Source organism: Tenebrio molitor, chromosome 3, assembly GCF_963966145.1.
Source record: "Tenebrio molitor chromosome 3, icTenMoli1.1, whole genome shotgun sequence".
In the NCBI taxonomy this organism is placed as follows: Eukaryota; Metazoa; Arthropoda; class Insecta; order Coleoptera; family Tenebrionidae; genus Tenebrio; species Tenebrio molitor.
Genome location: NC_091048.1, coordinates 11,174,815 through 11,201,581, shown reverse-complemented (window position 1 = coordinate 11,201,581; position 26,767 = coordinate 11,174,815). Strand labels below are relative to the sequence as shown.

The 26,767-nt window shown below is 34.2% G+C and overlaps 1 long non-coding RNA gene across 1 annotated transcript; it reads left to right on the top strand.

Annotated features, from left to right (window-relative positions):
- Positions 1 to 1,525: 1,525 nt before the first annotated feature.
- Positions 1,526 to 25,085, top strand: LOC138127161 (uncharacterized). The gene is made up of 3 exons (XR_011158127.1): positions 1,526 to 1,577; positions 1,779 to 1,930; positions 23,902 to 25,085. It is a non-coding gene; the product is annotated as an uncharacterized lncRNA (long non-coding RNA).
- Positions 25,086 to 26,767: the final 1,682 nt, after the last annotated feature.

The window sequence follows — 26,767 nt, the reverse complement described above, 5'->3', positions numbered from 1 at the left end:
TCGCAGTCCAGATTTTTGGTTCGTAATTTGCACAACGACAAGTGATTCGGAATAGGGCAGAACTTTTGACTGCGATTACTAATGCACGGCAATCATTACATAGGAATTATCACAGAGATTTATGCCTCTCCATCTCGCGTCGTGTAAGACGAGTTATTGACGCCAATGGAGCAATGACCAAGTATTGATTTTAAACTTCATTCATTTTATCTTTTGATTTAGCTAAGTACTTAAACAAAAATAAATGTTTCATTTCCTTGTCTTTGCCTTAATGTTTTTCGTTTGATTTTTTAAAAACTACGGCATACTCGTGTAATTTCCACGGTTCTCTGTTTGGTACTTTAATCCAAAAATAGCCGCAAGTCTGCCTCTAGTCTCTAGTGCCACTAGCGACTAGCGGTCGTGTGGTAATTGTGTAAGAGTGGAACTTGTCCTTTGTATTCACAAAATTTGAACTGATGGACTGAATGACAGATTGTCAAAATGACAATAACGATAACAAAGCGAGGTTATTGGTGCTTAAGGGTAGTTTACACTTCATGCCAGGGCCTTGAAAGTGACGGACGAAATTTTTTGGCCGCAATAGTACCTATCAAATAATTTTTAAACACATAATGTCATTGAATTATTTATTTATAAACTGACATACCGTCAAATAATTGTAAGCTATTTCTAAAAAGCCATTTTCAAACTATGACAAACATGAAAAGAAACATGTCGGTTTTTTTAACATTTCCCGTTTTTTTTTTTTAATTGAAATACATACAATGCCTGGCAATAAAAACTAGACATCACTTTTGTGTTACGTCAAAATCCAAATGTGTAATTTAATGTTTTTTTGACACTGACATTTAAATGATGGCTTTTTCTTTGCCGGCCATTGTATATGTAGAGACGCCTTGTTTTATGCATTCGCTTTGTTCGTATATCAATTTTGTATTCTTACTTGTTTTATAATAAATATTGTAACATTTTAACCTTGTTTTGAATTACCACCCTAAAATTTTTTTGGAACCAGTGCGTAGTACAGGATTCAATTTTGCCGCCTTAGCACGATTACAGGTCTCCAATCAACTTTTTACCGACTCTCGGTAAAACTTTTATTCGGCCACTATAGATGGCGCTGAAACTTGTTACCAGCAAGGTTGGTAGAACTGACTAATTTGTATAATAGGTTGCCTCGTTTCCATTTAAAGCAATAGTCTGAATTTTTTCCCCCCGCAAAAGTTACTCGTGACGTCACAGTGTACTAAACTTTTACTACAGAGTCTGTCGATCATGCATTAGGTGTTCCTTCGCTAGAATAAATCCCAAAAAGCCACCCAATAAACTCCACGGAGCTTATAAACCTTAGGTTCTATTCGAACACCCAAAATTTCTGGGTTGATTTTACGTCACGAGTTACTTTCCCCCCCGCCCCGCAATTTTCAACGAGGCAACCTATTATACAAATTAGTCAGTTCTACCAACCTTGGTTACCAGTTTTAACTGAGAGAGTGGCCAATCTATTCTCTTCTTTATCTAGGGTGCTTGTGTACCAAGTTCAAAAAGAAAGTGAGAGTGCGGCAAGTGAAATTGTAAGTTTTTCTTTTCATATTTTGTTTGGTAAGGTCATTATTGATTGTATTTTTCATTCTCACGGTCATAGTTACTCACTTTCAATAGTTTGTTTGCTTACGGTTAAGATTTACTGATTGCGAATGTAACGCGAGTAGCGCCATTTTTAGGTTATGTTATGTTATGATCGTGTTTATTATTTATGCTATTGTATTTTTCAGAATGAGCTGTGCCGATCAGTGGACCGTTGTGTGTGGTTACTGAGTGTTGAGTTATCATTCCGGATTTGGTATTTTGATACGAACAAACGGAGACATCAGGTTTGGAAGTTATTAAAGGACACCTGAAACAATTAGCAAATCACCACTCAATGGTAAGTTTCTAAGTATTTAATTGTGGCTTTCTTAGAATATGATAAATATGTTCAGTAAGTGGGTATGTATCTAATCATCGCAGGTCATTGTTACAGTAAATATATATTAGAGCATATTGACAGTAGGTTAATTATTTGACATGTCAATTGCCATGTTTATAAAGTATGACCAGAAATATAGTGTGAATATGGTTTAATTGCCTGATTAGCTTTTCCCAGTTTTTACGATACTCGACCGCAACAGACTGTAAAATGGTTTACTTGCTAGACCCCTTACAAAGAACTTCATCTGCAGTAACCAATCTGAACATCTGATCGGCATTACTTTTATTGAGGTTTGCCGTAGGGCTGTTATAAAGTACTCAAGGGGTCAAAGCCATATTCGCACTATATTTCTGGTCATACTTTAAGAAACTACCCTGCATTTGTCTAGTGTAAGATACCTCAATTTGATTTCAAGAATAGGAAAGATTTACCCAATGAAAGTTAATAGTTTTAAATATGATCGGAAGCAGTGTTAACTAATGTCACACAGATTTGCGTATTAGAGCCAAGTTGTACAAAGACAAGGTTGGCAACAAAACAAAATATTCTTGTTATCAAAAAATTGGTAACTGTCTTCCAAAGTTTTTTATAACCTTCCCAAAGTTTGATTCCATCCAAATAAAAAGGCGTTTAAGGGACTATGAACTGCCATATAATAATATTTGTTTTTTAAAGAAGCAGTTGAAGTGGGGTGATATTTAACTTTCTTATTTTAAATTGTGACATGTTTTTCATTACATATTTTTAAAGTTACTATTTTTCTAAACATTGCTGTATAAAATTTTTTTTTGTTTTTTGAAAAGTTTTGAAGAAATAAAAATGTTTAATAAATAATAATTGAGACATTTTAATGAAAAAGCGAATAAAATCAAGTTGCTTTCTGAGACCTGTCAGCCAGAGCATGTGTTACGCAATAGTACGGTGCGATCAATTAAAAAATAAATCGAGTCGGCGTGTTACCCATACTATAGCATAGGCTCCAAAGCAAACTCGATTTATTTTTTAAATGATCGCTCGGTAGATTATTATATTAGCTGCCCCAAAATTCGCGGAACAACGTTGTAGTACGTTGTTAAGTAGTCATTCAGAGATCAGGTAAAAATGTTTTAAAAAATCAATCTTCCTTTTTGTAGAAGATATGGACCTATTCGTTACAGTAAATGTGGCAACATTTAAAAACATTCTATGCATCCCAATGGTCTGCAAATATTTAATTTTTGTTGTATCCATGGAATTGAGAGGGAAAAATCAAAGCCATGTTGCCATAGGCTATTTGAGGTAAAACGAACGTAAAATTACTACTTGGAAATACTGGAAATAATGAAGACAATAATTGCAAACCTGATCACAATCGTTCAGAATTATTAGGCCACTGGCCAGTAAAAGACAAATAGTCAAAATCTTTTTTAATATTTAAAATAAATGAGATCAAAGCTGCTACTTTTGAGTCCCCATATGTTCAAATCTAAGAAGTCTAGAATTTTTTTATTATTTTTCTCGTTATTTTCTAACATAAATTGACATTGTCTCATTGGGTTGTTCTGGGAATTTTGGGGCACCCAGTATAAGTTTAACAAGAAGGTTATTGGCGCACGCGCGTGTTTGAAGCACGACGAGCGAAGCGAGAAGTGCTTCAAAGAAGCATGTGCGCCAATACCTCTTATTAAACAAATATAATATGCTGTTTTATATAGTGTATTAATGGACCTCATTAATACACTATTTTTCATTAATCAACGATTTTTGCGATTTTGACGTTTTGATGATATTTTGATGTATTAACAACCTCGAACATGCATTGTTTGCACTTACCAACACTGCAGCAGGGTTTTCTATATTTTATAGCTCCATAACTAACTGCACAATTACGAATTCACTTTTTCAAAAGCCAACCTTTTTGGTTATAATTCGTATGTCATATTTTTCAAAGGTAACTAGGTTTTCTTAGCAATCGTGATTTTTACGTGAAATTGAATGCGAATGGAGTTGACGTCTTCTGACACTCTTTGTGGAAAAGTGAATAGAAAGTGTTGAACAATTTAAAAATGGCCTACCCTGAGGACAAAAAAAGGATGAAGGTATTTTATAAGGTCTCATCTTTATCGAAAAAGATGAAATTGGTTTTGATTTGGCGTTAATTTGAAATTATGTCACAAAAAAAAGTTTGCGGTCAACGAAAAAATTTTGTAATCAACTCGTTTGTTAATGGGCGATTAATAATCTCAACTATTAAAGGCACTCACTCGCTACACTCGTTCGTGCTTTAAACAGTTTCGATTATTAATCGCCTTCATTAACAAACTAGTTTATTAAATAACTATTAAGTTACATGAAAACATTTGTTAAAAATATAAATTTTATGTCAATGTAAAATAATGGAATATGCCAAAGATTTTTTTAATGAAAATAAATATTGCTTTGGAACTGAATTTTATATTCAATCTCAAAATCGGGAATGGCATAAAGCCATCAATATCATCTTCTGTTTTCTCAGGCTGGTATAAAATGGCTGTGCACTGACGGTATTAAGTATACGACCGATTTTAAGGATTCAGTCAAGCCATTATTATTATTTGTGGCTCGACCAACTTTTCTTTTTCTAATGAGTACCTATTTTATTATATTCATAAATAAAATAAATAAATAATATAAATAATAAATCATCCAACGCCTACTACTAAAAATATTTCAAAATAAAAAGCAGTCAAATATTATTGTGGGTTGGTTCCTTTCTGCAAAAAGAAAAACCCACTCTTAGGAAAATGTTGGTTGGTCCGTGGTGAAAAAAAGTGGATATATTATGTTTTTTTTTATCTTTTACCGCAATTAGCAGATTTATAAGGCTTTTATACAGTGTGGAATAAAATGATTTACATCTAGTTACCTTTGCATTACCCTTGTAAAAATACGAAATGCCGCTCTACAGAAAAAAGAAAGCCTAACCTCAAAATATTCCAAAATTCCAAATGTGATTTATTGCGACCGGATGATATGAATGCAAAGTAGAGATTGAAATTAAAAAGGAGCTAACAAAAGCAAGTCACAGCTAGTGTTGAAAGTGGCCACCAACGTTTGTTAATTCAATTTAGTAAATTGTAACAGTTGTCAATTCGATTGATGACATTTATTGACAGAACTAATAGTTCGGCACTTCTAAAAAAAAGTAGAGCGGTACAGGAAAATTTACATGTGCAAAAATTCCAAAGGTAACTAGATGTAAATCATTTTATTCCACACTGTACTAGTAAATATTCAGTTAGTTGAAAAAATATAAATTGGTGGGTTGGTGCCTTACTGCAAAAAGCCGTCTTTTTAATGGATTTACTTAGTTTGAGTGCACTAAAACCAGCAATATAAATCACTATTTCCTGAGAAAACAAAGATAAATTATGAGGTGTAAAAAAGTATGTAATTGATGTTCTTCAAGAAATGATTCCGTAAAATCACTATCTTCAACACCATTATCTGTTTCATTGTATGTTACATTTTCAAAGTTTATTATATGTTCAACAGCTTTTCTTGAAGACACACTTAAAATTGGTATCTGTTCAAGAGGGACGCAGTTCCCAAGTCTACCTTCTCTTATTTCTGCATTCACCAAGATTTTTTTTATAAGTATTTTTAAATTGTCTACTTGTTGGATTATCATTACATCCTCCCTGTTACCTAATGAACCAAAAATAAATCCCTACATGATCGTGGCTGCACTTGTAAACAGACAAGAAACCTAAAAGAGATTGGCCATTTTCTTCCCTTATATATTTTAATTATGGATTCTAAACAAATCAAAAATCCTAAAAAAACAATTTTTCTATTAGACTTTAGAACATCCTGATTATTTAGAAAGCGTAATCCTTTTACGTGATTTACAAACTATTTTTTAAATGAAACAATCTGCTCGAATTGTTAATATTTAATGGTTTTTTAAAACCAAATTCTGACATCTGTTTTGAATTTAAAATGTTAATTCACTAATGAAATGAATCTTACTGTCGCGCCACAATCTTGGAAATTTTCTAAATTTAAATAATCTCTGCAGAATAATAAGGCTTCTGCCACTGATCTGGTTAAATTTGTGTGGCAAGTTTAACCTTTATCTTTAAATGTTTAAATTAACGTTTAATAAAAAAGTTGCTTGTTTCGTTTGTGTGTCCCATTTGTTAATTTGGTCGTAGAAAAAGTATAGTATTCAACTCGTTTATAAACTTCTCTAGACACTTGTTTATTAAACACTCGCTCCGCTACGCTTCGCTCGTGCCTAACATAAAACGCGTGTCTAAAGTGCCGTTTATAAATCTTGTTGCATAATATACTATTTTCCACAGTTTTGTTGCACAGAGTCTGAGCTGGATTTCAGTGAATCATAAAACGCTTTGGCTCTTAAACAATGGGCTCTATGTTCAGCCATTATTCTAACTCTTTCCTCTTCAGATTTTGCGTTCTTTAAAAGTTCTTTTATATGTTAACACGTTGAACACACATCAGTTAACGGTGTACCGAAAGACAAATTATAATTTTGGTTTACATTGGCGCGAAAATAGGACAATTTCGGGGTGAATCCTGGATTTCTCTCAAGATATAATTTGTATAATTTTGTAAAGTTTAAGTCACATGCAAGAAATATACTAGAGGTGCGCATTGTTTTTTTCCAAAACTCTATTGCCTCCTCTTCTTTCTATTGGCACTTGTCCTAAACGTACAAAATTTGCCACTATTCTTTCAATTCGATCTGAACTTATGTGAGTTATATTCAAAAAAGTTTTCTTGCATACTCGTTTTACTGCGCCATTAATTGTAGGAATTTGGTACCTAATGGAAATCCTATGAGAATTTCTTATGCCGCGCTTTGGTATTGTAGCTTCACAAAATTTCAGAAGAAAGATGTCTTGTTTAATTTTGTCTGTCGTTGAGTAGAGCATACCATGAAACTGTTTAACATCTCGCATTGTCAACTCCTTATACGCATAAACAGCTTTTTTAACGTGACTACACTTTGGATAAATCGGCAACTCTTTGGCTTTATGTCTACAAAATAAAGACCTATGAATCTACGAACAACGGTTATCTATATACCGGGTGTAGAATTAGTTTACGAGACATAGGATTTTACATGTAAAAATAAAGAGTTTCAGTTATTGGCTCCCCTATTAATTTTACGGCAAAATAGTTAAAACTCGAGACACAGCAATTTGCTCTACTACCCATTATACTCTCACTTCTTGCAAATGAATTTACCGAAAAAACTTTTTTTCAGTACTCAATGAATTGTCGTAAATTCATGGGAGTTTTCATTTTGATTATTCATTTTATCTTAATAAAAAAACTTCATTCAATTCAGCATATAAGTTAACACAACATTCATTGATTCTGAGGCGGTACGAAGTTCGCCGGGTCAGCTAGTTAAATTATAAAATTACCTCAAAGTTTGTTTTCGCATTCTTTTCCAACTTTCACGTTGACGGGATTTCTTTCTTCCTTTACCTTGTTGACATGGTGTAACAAGTACGCCATCTAACAAGCCCATGATACCAATAATTAACACCACCAATATTTATTAATAATAATAACACTAGGAACTTCAATAAATTAGTAATAGTTATTATAGGTTCTACTTTTTTTTCAGCGTCAATAATAATGTTAATGACAACACCAAGATGTCAACATGTGCTTAGTCACGTGGCTTGCAGATACGCGCCAGGATTGGTTGTTAGCAAATACAGGCTTATGCATCTGACATAAATGCACAAATACCAAGTTTTGCATCTGAGTGAAATGTTTTGTACCTATTTTGTGTATCAAATACCGAATTATGCTACAAGCTGATCGCATTAGTTGATGCGCAATGCCATCTTGATTTTATTAACATTGTAACCGTCAATTTTTAAAATTTTGCAAATACCGACTTTTGCATATAGTGTACTCATTTGTTATATTGTTCATAAGTCAATAATAATGTGTGTATGTGTATGACAAAACAGGAGCTGGTGATTCTGGCTCAGATAATTTTTTAAAAGTCTTTTCAAAAATAGAGCTTTAGGAATACCTTTTTGACAAAACCGCTAATTCATTCCCCAAAATAACTACATAATAGGAAACGTATATATACAGGGTGTTAGGGAATGGTCTCCCAAGAATTTCAGGGTGAGTTTATCAGGGAAAATGTGGTCGAATACCTTTATACCGCTTTTGGATAAATTGAACCGTTTGTTGAAAATAAAATTGTTCCCTGTTGTTTTGGGACTGCTGAAATATTGTTTTATGCACGAAAAAATCTTGTATGTTTCGATTTAAAAATGATTGCTTGGTAACGATTTGAAATTTACTACTGTCAAAGTCTACACTTTGACTTGATCTATTTTTTATCCGTCGCCTGCAAAGATTACAATAGTTTCCAACGCTTAATGGTGGCATGAGTGTGTGCAAACGTGTTTTGCTGGCGCTCTGTTTTATATTGATTTTGATTAATCAATTACCTGCTTTGTCGTGATTTCTTTATACCATTATATTGCTTGAGAATCGCTGATTATTTTCGTGTTATTCTCAGTGAGTGTAGTTGGTTTGGGGTGAGTCAAATTTTGATTTATTTTGATTAAATCTGCAATTATTTCTGGGGGTTTTTTGTTTTGGTAGTTTTTGTTGCGGAGCGATAGCGGCTTGGTAAATTATTTTTATCGTGAGGCGAGTGACTGCGAAGTTTTCGTGGCACTCGCCTTTTTTCTTTTTTTCTTTTCTCTCTTCGTTTCTTTTAAATTTTTTATGTTTCTTACCTTAACTCTTATTAAGTGTTATTTAACTGTGATTACTTGTATAAATTGCACAGACTTGAAATCCTATTGCTCGCTTCCCGATCGGGGAAAGTGTGAATTATACAGCACTGCGACAAGCAGTACATAGTTTCAAGATGATGGTCCCCTGTGGATCTTGTCATGGAGCAATAGACAAAAAAGAAGCTTCTGTTCTATGCGCCGGTGTTTGCAACAAACGTTACCATCCTTCGTGTGTTAAAATAAATGCTGAATTATCTCGGCTCTTAAAAACAACTCCCGGACTCTCCTGGAGGTGTTCTGAATGTGACCGGAAATGTTTTACAATCGATCAGGCTGGTTTGAACACTTTTTTAGAGCAAAAGCATAGTGAAATTTTGGGAAGTTTAAATTCTGTTTTTGATAATTTAAAATGTGACTTTTCCAAAATCGCTGAGGAAAAATTTAAACTATCTCAACATCCGGTTCAATCTGTTTCTAAAACATATTCTGAAAGTTTAAAAAATAAAACTGAACCTGCAGTTCTCATTAAACCAAAGAATATTGTCCAGACTGTCAGTCGCACTAAATCTGACGTAAATTCTGCGATAAATCCTGTTGCTGAACAAATAAATGTAAATAAGGTTAAGAGTATAAACAACGGTGGCTTATTAATCGGTTTCTCTTCCAAAGAAGACAATGCAAAATTCAAAAGAGTTGCCGTAAAAAATCTATCACAAGATTATGAAATTAAAGAAGTGAAAGGGTTACAACCGCGAGTAAAATTAGTGGGAATGTCTCAGCGCTTATCTGAACAAGAAATTACTGAATTTATTGAACATGCTGTCAAGTATAATAATGATTGCAACAACGTAGAATCGGAGTGTAAGTTAATCAAATGTTGGCCCACAAAAAAAAATCGCAATGTTTTCCAAGCTGTTGTTCAAGTGCATCGATCTGCATATGATCAAATTATGAAAGCCGGTGGAGTCTTCATCGGATATGATTTCTGTTTTGCCTTCGATGCTCATGATATCTTAAGATGCTATAACTGCAATGGGTTTAATCATTCTTCAAAATTTTGCAATCAGAAAAAGTCATGTCCAAAATGTGGTGTAGAAGATAAATTAGATCATACCATATCTGAGTGTGAATCACTGACCTTTAAATGTATAAATTGTATCAAATTAAACAGAGACGAAAATGCAAATTTTGATACAGAACATGCCGCTTGGGACTTTCGCTGCACGTGCTATCAGCGTGAGCTCGAAAAAATAAAAGATTACTTTCAACTAAAAAAATAGCAATTAACTTCTTCTTCTATTACTAGTAACAAGGCTAAAGAAATTACTATTTATTATCAAAATGTTCGGGGAGTTAACACAAAATTAAATGAAATATTCAATGCTATTTCCTGTTCATGTTTTGACTTTATTGCGTTATCTGAAACCTGGCTGAAGTCATCAGTACTTGATTCTGAAATATGTCCTAGTAACTATAAAGTTTTTCGAAGCGATAGAAATCTGTTGAAAATGGACAAAAGTACAGGAGGAGGTGTTTTGTTACTTGGTAAATGCAATTACTTTATGGAAAAACTAGATCTGTCCTCGGCAGGATTTGACACTTTGTCATCAACTGACATCCTTGGTATTAAATGCTCCAATAATATTTCCACTGTTTTTATTTTCGTTATATATATGCACCCCAAATCCTCTGCATCTGAATATGAACTTTTATTTCAATTATTGGCCCAATTTGTCGATATTCAAGGACACATGATTTTACTTGTCGGCGATTTTAACATCTCCCATTACTCACCTGACTTACTAATCGATAGCATTGGAAATGACCAAAAATTGTCAATTTTATACAACTATTTAAACTTTTTCGATGTCAAACAGTTTAACAATGTACCAAACCATCATGGTCGTTATCTTGATTTGATCATTTGCAACGAATCGTGTGAAATTACTAAAGCCAATGATATTCTCACAGCTGAAGATCCGCATCATCCATCACTCTGTATAACTTTGAAGCATGTTAGTATTGCTAATAGATCATTCTGTAATTTAAAATATAAGCAATGGAATTTTAAGAAAGCTAACATTCAGCAGTTGTATGATAATCTTTCTAAGATAAATTGGTCCTTTCTTCACAATTGTGACAATGTAAACTATGCTTGTTTATTATTTTATAATAAGCTATACAGTGTTTTCGATACCTGCGTGGCCAAAACGCACTGTGGTAGCAGCAAATCTTTTCCCCCGTGGTTTACAGCAAATATTATAAAAATGATAAAATGTAAATGGCAACTGTGGCGTAGCTATAAAAAAAATCGGTCAATCACTAACTATAATAAATTCAAAACAATTAGGGCTGAAGTAAAAAAGAAAGTCAATGCCGCTCACATTGACTATCTCAAAAAAGTTGAAAACGATATAAAGATGGATCCAAAAAAATTTTGGAGCTTTCTAAGTAATATAAAAGGTAGCTCCGGTATTCCCAGTCAATTGATCTTTAACGGTGAAACACTCTCTACACCAATCAAAATTGTTGATGCCTTTGCTGATCATTTCAATGTAAATTATATCAAATCTAATTCAAGTCCTAGTCTAACTGATAACTTAATTTATCACATTATCTCTTTTGGCTCGGTTTCCGAAGATCAAGTCCTTTCTGCTTTAAAGAAAATTAAACCGAAATCAACAACTGGTCCCGATGGCATTCCGGCTTTTCTGCTGCCCAATTGTGCCGCTACACTTGCATTTCCTCTCTCAGTCATTTTTAACCTTGCACTAAAAACAAGTGACTTTCCTTCAACATGGAAAAATTCATATATAACCCCAGTTCATAAAAAGGGTGATAAGTATGACGTTAGTAACTACAGACCAATTTCACTTATCTGCAATTTTGCCAAAACATTTGAGTTCATTCTGCATGAGTATTTATTTACTAAAGTATGTAACCATTTATCCAACTGCCAACATGGTTTCTTTCTGAAACGCTCTACAATCTCGAATCTTTGCTGCTTTACCCAGTTTTCAGCTGAGTGTATTGATGAAAGAAAACAGGTTGATGTGATCTATACGGATTTCTCAAAAGCCTTTGACAGATTAGATCACAATATTCTTCTCTCTAAATTACACAGTTTTGGGTTTTCTGCTTCTTTGTTAACTTTTTTTAAGTCTTACCTAACTGGAAGGAAGCAGTATGTTTTCTATAAGGGATTCAAATCTAAAGAAATTATTCCAACTTCAGGTGTTCCTCAAGGATCTGTATTGGGACCCCTCTTTTTTTCGATTTTCATCAATAATATAGTCAATGGCTTATCATCTTTGAAACTGCTATTTGCTGACGATTTTAAGTTGTACCGTGAAATCTCTACCATTAGTGACTGTGTGCTTCTTCAAGATGACTTGCTCAAACTCAGTCGATGGTGTCATGAAAATAAATTACATCTAAATCTGAACAAGTGTACTGTAATGTCAATTACACACAAAATCAACATCATTGAGTTTGAGTATAGAATTAATAACGTGAAATTAGCAAGAGTTCAATCGGTTGTTGATTTAGGTATTACGTTTGACAACAAATTGTCCTTTGTTCCACATATAAACGTTGTCGTTGCAAAAGCATTTCAGGCACTTGGCTTTATTATAAGGTGTTCCATGCACTTCAGAAATATTGACACATTAAAACTCTTATATTGTGCATATGTAAGATCAAAACTTGAGTATGGCAGCATCATTTGGGATCCAAGTTATCAGAGATATGTGGATAAAGTCGAAACTATTCAGCGTCGTTTTCTCAAATTCTTAGCATTCAAGACTGATGGTGTCTATCCTGAGAGAGGTTATTCTCAACAGAACTTACTCAAAAGATTTGACTTTCTAGACCTTCAGACCAGGAGAAGAAATTTTTCAATGAATTTTTTAAAAAAATTGATCAAATACAAAATTGACTGTCCTGACTTGCTGAGTCAGATTTCTCTTCATGTGCCTAACAAAGGAACTCGCCAGTCGAGAACTTTTTACATATCCACACCCAGAACGAATGTTTTGAAGTTTTCACCTTTACATCAAATGTGCACTTATTATAATGAGTCACAAGACAATGATATTTTCAAGTGATTGCTGAACGCCGTAAAGTTTCCTGCCCCGTAATTGGATTCGTCTGTCGGGCAGTGTATAATAATAATAATAATAATAATAATAATAATAATAATAATAACGCCAGAATATTCTATCGAGGAGTATGCAGATATGCATTTTGTGTATGGGGAATGTAGGGGAAATGCCAATGCTGCTGTCCGAAGGTATGCTTGTGTAATGGCAAACGGAGAATATTTTAAGCATTTATTATGAATGTTTTCAATACAAATAAATAAAGTTACACAGAAACTAACGAATCTTATTAGGGTCAGTGCTCGATTTTAAATCCCTTTAGAGGATAATCGAGATGTATCACAAATGAAGCTGCACAAATAATTTCAGTTCGTTGCAGCAATAAAAGGGTACTTAGCTCAAGGTTGTGGTGAATCTAGATAAATATTTTGAATATAATTATTGATTTTGTCAATAAAAAATGCAGTTCCGGTAGTTTTCGATGATCTATTATCCAAGGAAAATATTTAAAACCGAAACGTCATTGTGACAGTAGGTACTCGATAAAATCTGACATGAGGCATTGTTGTTTTTGATTGCTAAGCAATTGACTTTCATTACAAAATGTTAACTATTTATTTAATTATCACAACAATAAAATGGTGCAAAAACTCCCAAACAGTGGGGCACTATTTAAAATTTTTATTTTTAAGAAAACCAGTCACGTTAGGAAAAAATGGTATTAAGGTTTTTGACCACATTTTCCCTCACACCCTCACCCTGAAATTCTTGGGAGACCATTCCCTAACGCCCTGTATATCTATACTTGTACAAGTGAAACGAAAAATAGGAAAACAAAAACCAATATCACACAAAAAGGGGAAAAAAGAAGACCCAATTACCCAATTTCCAATCAAACAAAATCATTAAATGAAATATTTCGCAGATCTCGTTTTCGGGTTTTATGAGGATTTAAGATTTCAGGAAGCATGGCATTCATATAAAATAAGCAAAGTTTTTTTCTCTGCTCTTCCCAAAACACACTGTTCTTAAAAATTTCTTCATACCAAAGGCCTTTCCTTGTCCATACTACAAAATAACATTTTTCTTTTTTTGTAATGTGTGCCTTGGATTTGATACATATAATTATGATTAATTTTCAGTTTTAATTTACTGTCCGATATTTCTAAAAATTTAATTATTTTTTTCTCAGTGGCCTCAAAAGGAGTCAAGCCCCTAGCATTACGAGTATATGGGCACTTGACTTCTAATAACCAACCTATCAGGGGCAGCTGCCAAATAAGGAAAATCAGAATCTATAAAAATACCACATTCCTCAGTTTTTAGTTGTGTCAATTGTTCGAAGGCTGCGAAAGCACACCCTTCGTTCTCTTGTCTAAATTTCGTAGCTGTTGTACCTTCGAAATCATTATAAGTACAGAGTGTCTATAAAAGAACAAATATCAAGAGTCCTGTGGAATTCGAATATATTTGATTTTTACGCTTTGTAGCATATTGTGGTACCAAATAGAAAAACAGAGTTTATGTAACTTCATTAATGACAGGTTCTTTGATTTTTACAATAAAAGCAATTAAACGCCTTCGTGAGGCCGCAATCCATACTCCAACCTTTGGATGCAAGTGAGGATGCAATCGGGTTTCTGCAAATGCATGTGGATTTTCTGAACTCCATATTCTAGTTTTGTGCTTCGTCAAAAAAAAAAAGATGTCTAATAATAATAAAGTTAAAAAATTAAATTGTTTAATTCAAATTCATTATTAGGAACCTGTCATCATTCAAATTGTTCAAAAACCAATTGCAGTATTCTAAGCGCCTCTCAGAATCACCTGGTCGAAGTTCTTGAAGTGTTGTGATTTTGTGTGAATAGCCTCAACATTTACAATTAGTGTGTTTTTAAACGAACAAGAATTAGAACGTTGCATAACGTTACCGGCGCATATTTCAGCATTACCCCTGTTTCTGGAGTAATGTTTCTGGGAAGTTTGCCATTTGTCGCCAATTGAAATCTTTGCGAGAATTTGTAAGATTGAAAAGTTTTTTCTGAAACTGTCTGAAGTGTTAAAAATGCCTTTTGTGCTATTTCGCCAGGTGCGATTTTCAACGTATTCAGTACCTACATTGCCCACCATTGATACAGACTCTGTCAAAGGAGATCCAGTTTTTTCCAATTTAGTGATTGTTTGTGTTAAAACTTGAAAATTGGACGAAATATAAATCAAACAATTTTTAATGTCTGCATTTTAAAAACAATTTTGTGCTTTGCGGATAGACTCTGCACAGCTAGGGTCAAATTGCATTACAACCTAAAAAATAAGAAGTTTAGCTGATACACAGCAAACACAGAAAAACATACCTTTTTCACAGCATCAAAATTCTTGCAGTAATAAAATGCTGCCTCTAACCAGGTGATAATTGGTTCTGGTGGCATTGGCACATCGGGTAATGAAGTCTTGAAAACTTCGACTCTTAAAGGTGCTTTCAGAAAAACCTTTTTAACGTTTGCAATTAGTTCATTAACCAATGGATATTCTGTTGGAATTAGTTTACATACTCTATTTAAACCGTGAGCTAAACATGTAATGTTTAACAAATTTGGATAAAAGATCTTAAGTGAATGTCCTGCTTTCACCATGTAAGCAGCTGCATCATAATATAAGACACGTACACGGTCATACTGTATACCATCAGGCCACAAAATTGCTAAAATTGAGTTAATTCTATTAATGAAATCAAACATCTACATTTGTGAAAAAACACACCCATTGAGTCATTAACAAAACGAGCAATAGTTGCATGATTAGTTTTCTCCAAAAACTTTACGCCTAACAAATGTGGAACTGCGGGTTCATCTGAACTTAACTTTCCTACAATAACGTTGGCCACATAACGCCCTTTAGTGTCAGTCGTTTCGTTAACTGCAATCCAGACAGAACACCGGCCAATGTCAGAACGTATTTGTGTCAGTATATTATTGTAACATAACATATCGGTAGATATTGTTTTCTGATAGTGGATTCATTCGGTATGGAACGATTGCAGTACTTTGCTAAAAACTCTTTAAATTTTGGGCACTGTAACTTGTACCATGGCAAATTTGCTGCTAGCATTACTTCACATAGGTCCACAAAGAAAACACATCATGTCTACTCACAGGTATGTTTTCAGTCACTAAAAATTGTTTTGCACGTTGGTTTGCTTAAATTACTTTGATGCTGGATCGTTCTTTCATGTTGAACCATGTGCGATTTTTTAGGACAAGGCACCTATAAATCAATTAGAAAGATACATTAATTTAGAACAAATTACCTACTGTAGGTACTATTAATAGGTAGATAATTACATGTTTTTGACAACACTGGCAAAACACTACTTTACCATCTGTTGTAAATACATCTAAATTTCTTATCGATGACCTTATTAACCCTTTAATAGCAGGGCTTGAATTTACAAATCATGCTGTATAAAGGAAGAAAATTTTGCTTTGCGGAAACGCCCCTTTTCCGCATATTGGTATAATTTTTTGAGCGGGATCGTCCGTCTCCCGGTAACGTGTACAAAATTCTAAATGAAGTTTGATTACGTTGTTTTATTAAAATAAAGCATGTAATAAACTTTTTCCATTGACCGCTTGTTAATTTCAATATTAATGAATTCTTTTGTCTAAATTATAGTGTATTAATGAACCTCATTAATACACTATTTTTCATTAATCAATGATTTTTGCGATTTTGACGTTTTGATTAAATTTTCATGTATAAACAACCTCGAACATGCATTGTTTGCACTTACCAACACTGCAGCAGGTAGGCAGCAGGGTTTTCTATATTTTATAGCTCCATAACTGCACAATTACAAATTCACTTTTTCAAAAACCGACATTTTTGGTTATAATTCGCATGTCATATTTTTCAAAGGTAACTAGGTTTCCGTAGCAACCGTGATTTTTACGTGAAATTGAATGTGAATGGAGTTGACGTCTTCTGACACTGTTTGTGGAAAAGTGAATAGAAAGTGTTCAAAAATTTAAAAATGGCCTACCCTGAGGACAAAAAAAGAATGCAGGTATTTATAAGGTCTCATCTTTATGGAAAAAGATGAAATGGGTTTTGATTTGGCTTTAATTTCAAAATTTGTCACCAAAAAAAAAAGTTTGCGGTCAACGAAAAAATTTTGTAATCAACTCTTTTGTTAATGGGCGATTAATAATCTCAACTATTAAAGCCACTCACTCGCTACACTCGTTCGTGCTTTAAACAGTTTCGATTATTAATCGCCTTCATTAACAAACTAGTTTATTAAATAACTATTATTTGGCCATTTTGCAACATTACTTAAAGATTAAAAACAAAATTTCCAAAAATGGTAAACATTAATTTTATATATACAGTATGGTACCTTTCAAAACAAGGCACCACACAAAGCGCCGCGTCACATTCAGAGCAACAGAAAGAAGTTTCTTTTCTTACTTTCTTTTTTGAACATACAACACATCGCTTTGAAATTTGTTTCCCGTTTTGCGGTTTGGGTAATCGTGATGGAAATTACCTTGCCACCAACCTGACTGGATTATCTCCATCTAGTCCTCTTTTATTTGACGTTCTTGGGGCTTCTTTGAAATACTTTTCCACAATTTGTTTAACCAACGTCAAATGAAATTGAGCTAGACTGATATTTTCCCCTGTTTTGACTTTGTACAAAACATGAGCATTTAGCAAAGAATAGTCCAATAACCTAAAATAGTATATTGTAAACCTAGGCGGTAAAGTGACATTTTTCCAGGCTGAAAGAAGAAATGTACAGGCGAGCTTTAGCGAGCCTGGACACTTCTTTCTTCTTTTTTGTAAATTTAATTTAACATATTGCAACGCCCTCTATTGATAAAAGTAAAAAAAATAATTACTGCCTAGCCATTTGTGTTTTTTTTTGCAAGGCTAGCCGTAGAAACACGTACTTTCTCGTCCATATGGAGACGGTAAAATTCAACTTTACAGTGTAGGAAGAAAAATATCTTTTTGTACCACTTTACACACTTTCTGAACTTTCTGAACTTTGAAGCATGTCGGTTTTATCTATAGCTCCCATATTCTGATTGTATTCTAAAATACATTGTGGTTTCAATATGTTTGCACCAGTAACACGATCAGTTTTTCCAGAATCACCTATCTCTTATGAATACCCCATTCAAGAGGTATCGACAAATGTAATATATTGAGTTGAGTTTCTAAGCTATCATAGAATGTGGACAAAGCATTCTTAGCAAAATTAGAAGAATGACAGGGAATGTTCTGGCTATTTGACGGGATACAGGGGTTAATCTGGGTTGCTTCTTCATTATCTTTACAACTAGAATAAACAAGGATTTTAAAATGACACTTGGATAGGTTAGGTAATGTACACACCTTTTATTTTTATTAATATACTGCCTCCGTGGCATATTGGAAATTGGAAGGTGATGATTGTAAGCAGTAATTGGATGTGGACTCTAAATTTCTAGTAGGAACAGTATCTGGTGTTAGTAAATCTTCGGACAATTTTAAGAGGCTGGTTTAGGAACAACATTGTTAGCAGTATTGCCGTAGCTCTAATCCATTCCTGGAGTCTATCGGCAGTCTACAAAATGTATATAATGATAAAATTGACTTAAAAGATTGTTTATGTTTCACTGAATCATTATTTGTTTTTAATACCTTGACAACGAGATGTATTAAGTAGGCTATAATGCCCTAGGGGGTATAAATCATAATGCCCGCTTATTACGCCCGCTCAAACAAGTCGTCATAGATACGAGTACGAGCCACCGCAAACTAGGAAATTTAGCAAAATCAAGTTCACAATTTATAAATTTTTTAAATGTTCACAAATTCAAATGCAGTGAAACATAAAACGTTGTATGCACCACGGGCATTAGTCGATGTTTATGCTCTCGGGCACCTTAAAAACTCTCGGGCCTGGCGGCCCTGGACCTTTTAAACTGGTTGCTTTGATTTCATTATCTGAAAAATATTAATGTTGTATAAAATTTACCGAAGGAACCTGAAATATTGAGCGGTCTGTATTCAGGATTTTAATGTATCCACAAATGGAACACTTCTTCATGTTTTCATTTTATAAAAAGACAGACAACAACAAAAAATATTTAATTTTCGTTTGGCGGGACGCAACAAAGTGACAGCTTGATGACAGTCCTCCATAGACAACACAGTAAACGCAAACTCCCATAGTTTTTTGTGTCCTGACGCAATCTACTGGCTTGTGGTAGGTGCAAAATAAGACAACCAGCTCGATAGATATACAGGCTGTTTGATAAAAAACGCCTCAACCCATAACTTTTTTATTTATTACCCGATTTTAATGAACAAAAAAACTAAAGATATGGTTTTTCATGCGCTACAAAACAGCCATAAAATATATTTTTTTGGTGTTATCTTCAATAGCTAACGATAGTCAACTTTTTTTTTTAAATGGGCACATGTAGTTTTTTTAGACTCAGTCTGGTAAGGTTTTTTTTCTGAATCTAATGGTGTATTGAAAGTTATCATTTGGTTCATAGATAACTGAAAAAAAATTGGTTGCTATTCAAATAATTCGGAGTTGTGATTTGTCAATATAAATCATGTGACATTTGAGGGTGATTCTCAAAATAATTTATTTATGAAATTAAAAGACTACATTTATTTTGAAGTTTTTATTTTCAATTTTTTTCCATACATTTCCATTGCATTTTTATGAATTTTGGTTTGGTATTTCTTTTCCTCAATTGCGACAAACAGAAATTTATGGCTTCCTCACCTTCAAAATTTTGCTCTTTATTTTGACATCGAATTTTACATGTAACGTTTTCGGTACATTGCAGCCCGTAGTTACAGCCCGAATTTTGGATTAAGATTCTGCCTTTTTATAATTTTGATTATGTTCAGCTTTTCTTATTTTCTTTTTGAAACTTTCACAAGAATTTATATGTTCATAAAACCGGATTTACACAATTTACTTATAGCGTCTTCAGTAGAAATATCGTAGATCTGTAGATCGGATGAAAATTCTATAAAAAATAGTTATTATTCAGTTAAAATATAATTATCAATATTTTTTTGCTATTACTCGAAGTAAGTCTGGACTGGAAAAAGAGGGAAGTTGTATCGAGTCGAGGGACTCGGTAAGGGTGGCTTTTGGCGGGGGTGGATGCGCCTGCGCGGAGCGTTGTGAGTTGCTCGCCTCAAGGATCCGGCGGTAGCTCCTGTGGGACACGGACTTGCCTCTGGAGAGTCCGGGACACGAAGGCGTTATTTTGCGGTAGGTCGAAGATAATTTGCGAGAATGACGAGATAAGAAAAAAAAGGCCTGGGGAAGACAATAGAAAATTACCCAGCTGAAGAAAAAAAGACGGAAGGTCGACGATAAGAAGGTTGGAGGTCTCACCTGAGCTTTTACTCTGGCCTTTCGGGAAATTTTCTGCGAGATGTCCATTCGTGGATTTCTCGACTGCGGCAGCGAGATTGTAGCAGCTTCTTCCCTTTTGCGGCACTTGACGGTAATTAGACGGTACGTTCACCACGTAAACAAGCTTGGTGTACACGCAAAACGGGAAGAGAGCTAAAATCTCTTATCTCTCCCTTTTATTAACTCGGTGTTTTTGTTAATTCCTCGTGAAATTGAGTGGGCCAATGGTGTACTGCCGTATGCTGCGGTCGCAGGAAAAGTGGGGTGTTGGATTTTAATGAGAGAAGACAGTTGACAGACCAAAATAAACAAAGAAGTGAGGTTTAGTTAAATGAAATTGATGGAAAATGGAGAAATCAGCAAACCTTTGCTCGCTGAGTCACACGTAGAGGACAATGGGCATTTAAATTGAACTAGTTTCGCCCACGGACTAGTTCGCGGCACGAAGGAACGAAGGTACTCAAATTGAGGCTCACGGTGCTCGAGTGTGGGCCCCCAGGGTAAAGTTGAACGGAACAAGGTGGCTAAACTACCCTGCTAGTAAAGCTGTTTCCGTAGGTGACTGTAAAATTTTGTTCTGACTTTCGGAAGACTCTTACTTCCCCTAAATCACAAAGGGTGGCGATATTCTTCAGCCCTTCACCACAGGGCGATGAAGATGAGGAACTTTGTGAAAAAAAATGCGGAACTGAAAGAGGTTGATGGTGTGATTATATCAAGTATCCATCGAATTACCGGAAATGAGTATTTTAAACGATTGTTTCTGAGGCAGAGTCAAAACTGTTTTTCAGCACGTAGCGCAAAGGAACCCTCAACACAAAAATCACCTTAGATATTTGCTTAGTAATAAAATATTGCAAAAAAGAAAAAAAGAAAGATTTCTTTGGCTCTAAATTTTAGGTTAGCTGTCAACATGCTCCAATTAATCTACGCTTTAAAAAAGCACAACAATTGACGACTCGTGACATATTTTTTATGTTCCGCCAAAAATGTAGTTTTCAATGCATGAAATTTGCTTTTCAAATCGTTGACGTTAATATCGGGCTTCAGTGGACGTAATGCTGCTTCTATTTTGGTCAAGGCAGTTGTCCGTGCATGCTTGTTTTTGTGTACAGGCGTTTTCACGGCATACAAACAAGGATATTTTTGTATTCCTCAATCAACGTGGTAACTTGCTCTTTCGACCACGTCATTCTCCTCTTCTTTTGATACTTCTTTTTAGTTTGCACACATATAATCTTGAACACCAACACACTAAACTAGAAGGGGGTGTTCTGTGCACTAAACTTGGACAACACTTGAACACTTTGAACTTGGACGCTATGTATGGTTATGTATTTCACTTCACAACATGGTGCATGGTCAGTACCAATGCGCATTTCACTGCGCATAAATGGCATGCAATTTCCCAATATTTTTAGAACGTGTTCTAAATTTTTTCACGTCAAGTAAATATTGCTGCAAATTTTGCAGCAATTTGTATTTAGGCGGTGCAAGAAAATTTGTGCTAAAAATTTCGCAATTTTTTCCATTAAATTTGGCATCGTGTCATACGGCCTTTATGCCATCTCTACGCTTCGACAACAATACTTCAACAAACAGTTCTCTAAAACAAGGGTGAAAATAGAAGAAGCGTTTGCTTGCTACTTGGGCGATTTAGACGATTAAAGGAATCGTTAAACATGGACAATGTGGGTAGGATTGTTAAAACTGTTGTTGCATGTTCTCCACAATATTTGTATCTTGCAATAAGGAGACGATGACATCCAACAATTTATTATGGAAGGACAACAAAACTTGGTATTAGTCAACCTGCTACCCAATGGAAACGCCGATAATCCTCCAGGATTTGATCGAAGAAATCTTTTAGTGGATGACTTGTGGAATTGACATCACCCAAATTAAATTATACTAGTGAAATGGGAACTTATTAAATTAAAATTAATAGTCATTTTATAATGGGCCTTTAAAACGCTCGTTTCACTCGCGTTTTAAACTGGCCCACTCATGACAAAAAAGACCCAATTTACACACGAACGAGTTGAATACAACGTTTTTTTGTTCGACGAGCCCCTTAAAGGCTCCAAATATCTTAAAATCTTTAAAATTAGCTTGACGTTTCGTTTTGACATTTATCAGAATCCGTTCACATAGGAGAAAATTCTCAAATTCTGACAGTGTCGAAAAAAAAAATTATATTGCAGTACTATTGTAATGAACAACTAATTAAAGGAACTTACTAACATTAAACATCACCTTATACCGGGTGATCAAGAAGGACTGTTTAAGTTGGCAGTACAATTAAGAAAATTTTTTAATTCGGTTATTTATAACACTGCAACCGGATATGTTTTGTTGGTTTATTTGACAAATATCTGATGTAGGTATAGCATTAACAACGACAAGCCATCAACAACCGAAAGTTACAAAATACAATTTTAAATAGTTGCCAATTAGGGAATTATTATCTTTATAATGTTTGCCTAAACCTAATTGCTGTATTTTTCTGTACCAACTTTGACATAAATGAAATCTGCAAATGAATCGCACTTTCAAAACCTACAACAATCTCCTTGGGTTCGAGAATTAAATTTAATTGTTTACACTTTTCCTTTAAATCTATCAAGAATTGAAAATAAGTTTCTTGTTTTTTGTTTGGTAATAAACCAAAAACTAAGGGTACATAGTGACCGTTTTTAAAACCATGTAAAGTGAACATTTGTTAAAAAAACTTAGTGCAATACTTAAAAGTTCCTTCAAGATACATATATTCTATCCACATGACATAAAAAAATTAAATTTGGAGAACAACTGAGGATTATAATTTCATTAGATTTAGTTACACTCACTACAAAGTTCTCGTCCTTTTCTGTTTTAAGTTCAGAATTTTCCAAATAACTTATAGCTTCTTCCCTGCTTTTTGGAACTGTAGGCCAAAGTTTTCGACGAGCTATATAGATGTTCCTGCGAATACAGTTTATATCTTCTATAAAAACTTCTGAATTACACGGATTACTTCTTAATTCAGAATTAATTAGCTTTGCAGGCTTTTCCAAAATATCATCGCAAGCCTTTCTTTTGATCGAATTACTGATCATTTGTCTGGACAAATTCTTATCAGCACTATGGTTATGGTTTTTTGAAATTGCGATCACTTCACTTGTATTCAGGATGGAAGTATACCGGGACATTTTTTTAACTTTGAACATAGCCCCATGCTAATTCCCTATGTTCAGTTTTAAAAAGCACACATCAATGCGTTGTCCGTTGTGGTTGCTATGCAACTAATTATTACACAAATCTGACAAAACAAAAATGGTCGACATGTCGACGTTCTGTGTGTCGACTAGAAATGCCATTCAAGATGATTTAAGCAAAGTAAATTGTTATTTGTAAAATGCATTAATCAGGTAACAGGAACAGATAAGGAATGATAAATTACTTTATTAAATATTCGAAGTGGCCACCTTCACGTTCTAGATAATATGCTAGCCTATTGTGAAAACCTTGAACACAATTTCTAATGAAATTAGGATCAAGCTCATTGCAAGCATGCCTTATCCGATCTTTGAGTTCGTCAGTATTATTTATCATTACATTATTATAAATTTTATCTTTTAGATGCCCCCAAAGAAAGAAGTCATTTGGGGACAAATCTGGTGACCGAGGTGGCCAAGCTGTTGGCCCAAATCTTCCAATCCAACGTTTCTCAAAAATTTCATTTAAATAACGTGTTATCATGGCAGTGGAATGTGGGGGAGCTCCATTCATTTGGAACCAGACATCGTTGACATTCAAGTTTTGAATTTGTGGTATGATTTGTTCCTGAAGTAGTCCTAAGAACGAATTTGAATTTAAATTTCCTTCGATGAAAAATGGACCAATTAATGTATTATTCATAACTCCTGCCCACACATTAACCCTACGGTTGTATTGTGTCCTTGTTAAATTTTGGAGGTGTGGATTAGTTCTTGACCAATATCTGTAAGGATAGGAATAACAAAGGAAAAGGATATGAAGGAATAACTGGATCAATAGAGACTAACCGATAATTTTGGGAATTTACTTCACCATCAAGTGTAAACGATGCTTCATCTGTAAATACTATTTTTTCTAATATTTCTTCGATGTTATTTATTAAATTAAACATTTTTTTCGCAAAAATCAGTTCATTTAATTTTATCTTCAATATTTAGTAGCTGGTGATTTGTAAATTTATAAGCTTTATACTTAAATTCTTTTAAAACTTTTCGAATTGACGAAGAAGAAATTCCAAAGTAGTGGCTGGTCATTCTTAATGAAGACATGGGGTTCTCTTCTGCATTACACAAGATGTTCAACTTATTTTCCTCTGTTAAGACATCATTTCTTCTGGTTCGTTTGTGGTGTTTATATTCGACGCATCCGTGGTTATTAAATTTTGATATGATATTAAAAATTGTTCCAACTGATGGAATTGGACGATCAGGATAAGTGACTGAAAATATGTCACGCACATTTCTAATGCTATGATGTGCATGGTATAAGTGCATTATTTGTATTTTTTCTTCAGTTGTATACATTTTTTTAAATTAATCAACAATAATTCAAACAAGTTGAGAATTTTATTTAAAACTGTCCGGCAGTTATTTTGGTTACCATGGTTACTTGATTTCATACATGCATTGACCTGTGTTTTTTAAAACTGAACATAGGGAATAAGTATGGGCTATGTTCAGCGTTAAAAAATGTCCCGGTATATTCGTGCCAAACATTTTCTGTTACAACACTTCCATCGAATTTTACCGCACTTTGTTTCGTTGGCTTTCGAAAATTTAAAATCACCAAACACCAGCAGTTCGTGACCCTTTTCACTAAACATAAACTTAACTTGGTTTTCCATCTTAAACGGTACGTAGCAAAGCTTTGGTAACACTTAGAAATAATTTTGGTAATATCGGTTTATAAGTGTCGGAAAAATTGTTTTCTCTTAATTCTATTGGTCCTAACCACCGGCTATAGCACCAACCACCAAACCAAATGGGTGTTATCATAGTACGAGATCCCACTGTATGGTTTCTAGGTTCATCTGTTTTTTAATCAAAACAAAATTTTTATGGATAATTATACAGGGTGTTTTCGAAGTTGAGGCGTTCCTTTTAACATGTGATAGTATGCGTTGTTCTAAAGAGTTTTAGCCAAAGTTGCCTTAGTAAAATGTGTACGACAATGAAGATACAATAAGTTAATTTTTTTGAAATTTTTGAAACCGGTCCTGCTCAAATTTGCGCTGATTTGTTAGAAATTAGAATTGACAAAAAAAATCAAATTAGCATGGACGTTAATCAAAAATACTGTCAGAGTTGTCACCTAATTAGTCGGAATTGCTTTATCATTACGAAAATAATGAGCCCACGGATATGTTGCTAATGTATATGGGCAATGTTATCACGTTATCAAAATGCAGCTGCGGCGTCCAGAGAGTACGCAGAGCGATTTCCGGAAAGATACCATTCTGGGCCACGTCATTTATTAATCTAGTACAGCGGAGAAATAGACAGGACCGGACTCAAAATTTTAGAAAACCATAAAAATATACAATAAAGTATCTCCGTTAATACAAACATTTTACTAAGAAGATTTAGGCTAAAATTCTTAAGAATAATGTATAGTACCTAGTGTTACAAGGAACTCCTCAACTTCGAAAACACCCTGTATATGGACCAAGGAAAGTTGAACTGTCAAAATAGGCCCATATTTTTCTTTTCTTTGCGACAGAACCAGATGGTACGTATTCATTTTTTTTTTCGTTCTATGTAGACCTCGAAGCACTTGCCACTTAGCTCGACATTGCTTTGCTGTAACAAAATGTAAAATTACTCATTTAATTTATCGTAGTTACTATTGCGGTCAAAAATTACTGGGACAGTGTGTTACTGTAGACACTTCCAAACTCATTCAAACTCAATATGTTTGGAAGTGTCTACAGTAACCTGCTGTCCCAGTTATTTTTGACCGCAATAGTATTTAAAGATGAGCTTATTAAGTATGAGTTAAGGATCCCCCAAACCAACGCGAAACTTTCGCTGCGAATCCGCGACAAGTCGAATAATATTGGATAACGTCATATCATTTCAATAACTGTTTCTCTTTTATTTATCTTGCTTCTTGCTACAGTCGCGAAACCAAAGAAAAAAATCACACCAACGCGGAAATTCGCGTCGGTCGCGAATATTCGCGCCGCAAAAAAAATCGCATTTATTGTTTACATTACACTATAACAAATCTGCACGTTCAGACTGGTACGAATTTTTTCGTTTGGACGGCGTTTTTAACAGTGTTTTTATCCGCGGCGGATGTTGATTCGCGATCATATGCGTTTTTCTTTGGTTTCGCGACAGTAGTACCTAGCAAGAGGAGAGATGTAAAACGGAGAAACTTATTAAGATTATAAGAAACAATCCTATTTATATGACCTGTCACATCAAGATTATAAAAATATTAGGAA